At 35.0% G+C, this 5,402-nt stretch overlaps 1 pseudogene; it reads left to right on the forward strand.

Annotated features, from left to right (window-relative positions):
* The first annotated feature begins 4,497 nt into the window (after positions 1–4,497).
* On the forward strand, positions 4,498–4,616 carry LOC120588471 (uncharacterized; annotated as a pseudogene).
* Positions 4,617–5,402: the final 786 nt, after the last annotated feature.

Here is a 5,402-nt window from a genome sequence, read left to right on the forward strand (position 1 = left end):
AACCTAAGTGCCTGTCCATCAATAGACAATGGAAAATAACTTGACCATAAAAAATAATGAAATCTTACAATTTGTGACAACATGGATGGACGCAGAAGCCATTATGGTAAGTGAAATGAGTCAGACAAATAAAGACAAATACCATAAGATCTCACTTACATGTGGAATCTAAAACACGAAATGAACAAACCAACAAAACAGAAAGAAACATATAGATACAGAGAACAAACTGATGTTTGCCAGGTGGGAGAAGGACTGGGGGTTGGATGGAAAGGTGAAGAGATTAAGAATTACAAATTGGCAGTTACGAAATAGTCACAGGGATGTAAAATACAACATAAGGAATATAGTCAATAATATTGTAATAACTGTGTATGGTGTCAGTACCACTAGACTTCTTGGGGAGATCACTTCGTAAGTTGTATAAATGTCTAAACACCATGCACTACACCTGAAACTAATTAAAATATTATTGAATGCCAACTATAATTGAAAAATTAAAAAAATAATATGACAAAATAAAATTCTTTTTTTCAAATTTCTATTTGGAAGTAGTTCAGACCTTTCTGTAAGCCATGCCCACTAAATGTTAAAAGAATTTTTCCACGATTTTTATATTTTTTTAAAATTTTTTTATGCTTTTAAGAGTGTATCTTCTATGGTTATTTTTAAATGGTGTAAACCACAAGTTCAGAAAGGTAAAATAGTAAAAATTTAATAAGAGAGTAGTTATGTCTTAGCATTTAAAGAAAAATATTTTTGTTATTCAATCATTAATTTAACAAATATATATGAAGTTTCTACTACATGCCAGTCATTGTTTCAGAAATGGGGAACACAGCAGACAAGTTCTGTGCATTCTGGAACTTACATTAAGGTGGGAGAACATGATAACAGAAATAAAGAGAGGTTAGATAAGTAATATAATAGGATATTTAATTTTAGCTAGTGATATGCATTATGAAGAAAATAATACACATTTGAATATTTATTGATATGAAAAGATCTTTGGAGTATATTGTTAAATAAAAAATGAGAGTTGCAAAATAATGAAGTATAAGGACCTTGGTTTAAGGACACATTATCAAAAAAAGAAAGTTGAGAAATGTATACACTAACATATCAGTATATAAAATACTAAGAAAAAAAAAAAGGAGAGAGAAAGAGAGAGACCATTTGAATTTGGATCTATTTCCCAATATTAAAAACAAGAAAAATAGGGGGAGCCTAATTCTCTAGGACCATCATAACTTATCAGTTTTATCAGATTTTATGGCCAAGTGGAGAGGAATTGTTCCTGATGGCCTGGAGCCAATACTAACAAAAATAATTGACGGGGTGATAATTAGTGTGAGATTTCTGGTTTGCATTCCATAACTATCTCTATTGTCAAATTTTCATATTACCTGAAGCAATGCTTTGCTCGTAGTAGGTGCTACATAACTATTTACAGCAAGCTGGCAGGAAGGAGTGTATAAATTGACTGTGAAATGAAAACCAGATGTGACTACTTCGGAAATGTAATCAAACAGATTTTGAGGTACTGGGAAGGAGTGTATTTGCAAACCAGGAAATACTCAACCCCAGGAAGCAGATGCTAGTATGCTGTTGGTCAAAACATCTTTTCATAGAAAGCTCTGGGGTCTCATTTTTACTTTGGTGATTATCAAAATTTTTGAACTGTCTAGAGACTTTATTTCCAAAATGACATTCTGAGTGACTGCCTCCGTTCAAAGCAAGCTGGAATTTGCGATAATTGCCTTTGATGTCTGTTCTGTGGCCTTTTTCTCTTTCCTAACCTCTGTCGCTGTCAATTACCCTGGGAAGCTGCCCACACAATGGAGACTATTGCCTCAGAAACAGTGGTATCAGCGGTGTCAGAGGCAACTATACACTGCTGAAGGCGTCACCGCTAAACTCGCTTCCAAGGATTTGCTCACATTGAAATATATGATTTTCTTTTCCACACTCTATGCCCACTGTCATATGGTTTTGAGCAGCAGTTCCATCTCAGATCTCCACTGGATCCCTAAGCTTCTTCTGCTTTGGGCAAAGTGATTCTTAATAGTGCAAAGGCTGCAGATGGGGAAGTTAGAGGACAGGTAGAGAAAAGAGGAGATCCTGGTAAGGGAGATGGCATTGCCCTAGGGGCTGTCTTCTAGAAACCATTTCCACCTTCCACACCCAGCAACCTCTCTTGAAGGACTGAGATATTGTAGGCAGTGCCAGAGAACGGAACTAACGTTTATCGGGTAATGATCATGGGCTGTACAGATTTATCTTAATTCTTCCACATTTAAGAGAGATTATCAGTCCCCCTTTACAGATGAGAAAAATGAGGCTTCCTTAGGGTATAAACTCTGATCTTTTGACTCTAAAATCATGTTCTTTCTACTTTGAGAGAGAGGAGTTGGAATTCAAGATCACTGGCTTGTTTGGGGCAGAGTGCTCAGTAAATGGCACCAGGACAGCGCTTCACAGGGACTGGCATAAATAGTCTGGTCGAACAAATTAGTTAAACTAAGTTGAAAAAAGTCATGTTTAATACACCTGATGTGGGGGAAATAAGTGAAATTTGAAGGCTACTGAAAATACCTCATTATGAACTTTGTAACATTTTAGTAGGTATCCTGGTTCCCAGCCCATCACACCTTGACAACTAGTCAAGGACCAGAGGCTCCCTTTTCAGATCCTTGCTCTCCTGGTTTCCACTATTGGCCATTTCCCTGTAAGGTAAACTAAAGATGCCAGTTCTACTGGATAAAGTTGTACTTTGGGTTTCCACTTTCCATAACTAATCACATTTCCAACATGCCAAAGTAGTATTAGTTACACTCATCAGCATGAACTTCTCAATGTCTTTCTGAACTCAGCCCTAACATTATTTAAAATTGACAGATTGTTTCCTATAAACAATATTTAAATGTACTTGCAAACCTGACAAATAGAGTTGCAGGTAGAGTGGTTAAAAAAAAAAAAAATTCTGGTAGATGGGGGGAACGAAAAAATATTTTTTAATCATTTTTTCAATTTAATTAATTAAATTCTGTGAGGCCAAGAATTTCACAGAAAGCAAAGGTAGTTTCTCATAATAACAAAAAAATTATCAAATTCTTTTTGTGGAATAGAACATATTGTCATAGAGAATGCTAGGATGTCTACAAATAACATAAGATGAGTTCTTTAGAACTAGAAAAAGAGTTTTTAAAGTGGCTACAATTGACTCTGGGAGGGGAAAAAAAAGATATAGCAAGAGAAGCCAGTTCAGTTCTTCTATTTGACCCTTGTTCTTGGAAATGACTTTGTCCCAGAGCTGAGTCTAAAATAAAGAACATGTTCTTTCCGTTGTCACTACCTAAGTCATACTTATCAATATGAAATTCCAGCTGTCTGAAAAGAAGTTGAATACTTAAAAAGGAGCTGAAACTCTGTAGCAAGTCACTTGAATGTGTATACTAATGTCACAAATGTCACAAATTTTATTTTGAACTTGTAAATCTGATTTTGGAAACCATTTCCATGGTAGATTTAGTTTTAATTTGTCCTATTTTGGTGCAAAAACCTCTTGTATCTTTGAAGTTTCCCTAAGTTCCTTTTATCTTTTTTATAACAATGCTTCTTAAATTTTATGTTTATGGACAGCTTATCAAAATGCTTTTCTGATTCAGTAGGTTTGGGTTGGGCCTCAGATTCTGCATTTTTTCACAAGCTCTCAGATGATTGACAATGTTGCTGGTCCAAGGACTACATTCTGTGGCACAAGACCTTAGGTCACAGAATTCTGAAAACTCAGTGGGACCAGAATTCAAAAGCAGGGACTAAATTAACCATGAAGGAATACTTTGCATAAATGTCCACAGAGGACATTTAAGAATGAAAATAATTTTTTAAAAGAGAATAAAAAGCATATGAATAGAAACTATTTTAAAACAAGATTTGTTGAGGGCTTTACCATGGAAGAACACTGATGTGTTTTAAAGAAGGAGGGACTTGGTTTACTATCACTCCTTTCTTGCTAAATAAGCAGTAAACTTTGGTCCCAGAGTGGATATTAACAATACATAACCCACCACTGGGGAAAGTAGTCAGATAACAGAACAAGGAACCCCTAGGCAAGTCTTTATCTCTCTAGCTCTCTCCCCTCTTCATGGCAATTAAGTGCAACTTAACATCAAGAAATTCCAACAATTCCAGGCAAGAAAAACAGAAAGGAGTTCATCTCCACCTAACCAGTATTATGAGGAGGAGGAAGAGGAGGATGAAATAAAAAACATGAATAATAAAATGGCTATACTACATACTTATCAATAATTATTTTTAATGTAAATGAATTAAATGTTCTAATCAAAATACATAAGGTGGCTGAACAGATAAGAAAATAAAGGAGACCAAGTGTCCATCAATAGATGATTGGACAAAGAAGAGGTGGTACATATACACGATGGAATATTACTTGGCCATTAAAAAGAATGAAATTTATGCAATGTGATACACCTTGTCTATGGCCATGTAACCCTGAACAAGCCCGATTCCATCTGATCTCGGAAGCTAAGCAGGGTTGGGCCTGGTTAATACTCGGATGGGAGACCACCTAAAAAGACCAGGTGCTGTAGGCATAAAAAATAAAAAAAATAAGGGATCGTAAGCTGACAAGGTCCTTGCAACCTGTGAGGTCAACTAAGGGTTGCCTTGCCAAATAAATGAATGAATGAATGAATGAATGAATGAATGAATAGTGTGCCTTAAACTTACTGGATTTTGTTAACCAATGCCACCATAATACAAATAAGTAAATAAATAAAATAGAATAAAAAGAATGAAATCTTACCATCTGCAACAGCATGAATGGACCTAGAGGGTATTACGTTAAATGAAATAATTCAGACAGAGAAAGACAAATACCATATGATCTCACTTATATGGGGAATCTAAAAACTAAACAAGCAAACAAAACAGAAACAAACTTATAGATACAGAGAGCAAACTGATGGTCGCCAGGTGGGAGAGGGTTTGGGAGCCTGCGTGGAAAAGACGAAGGGATTAAGAATTACAAATATCAATTACAAAATAGTCACAGGGATGTAAAGTACAGCATAAGGAATATAGTCCATTATATTTAAATACTATATACAATACCAGGTGGGTACTAGGCTTATTGGGGGAATCATTTCGTAAGTTATATAAATGTCTAACCACTATGCTGTACACCTAAAACTAATATAATACTGGATGTCAACTGTAATTGAAAAATAAAAAATCAAACAAAATGATAATTTTTTTTAAAAGAAAGAGAGATTCCATCGAGCAGAGGATAAGAGATACAGTTTCTGTTCAAGATATATATGATTCCAAAGCTACAAACTCTAAATTCTTTACAGTTTTGCAGAATATAACACAAAATT

Source organism: Pteropus medius, unplaced genomic scaffold, assembly GCF_902729225.1.
Source record: "Pteropus medius unplaced genomic scaffold, Ma_sr-lr_union100, whole genome shotgun sequence".
NCBI classification, from domain to species: domain Eukaryota; kingdom Metazoa; phylum Chordata; class Mammalia; order Chiroptera; family Pteropodidae; genus Pteropus; species Pteropus medius.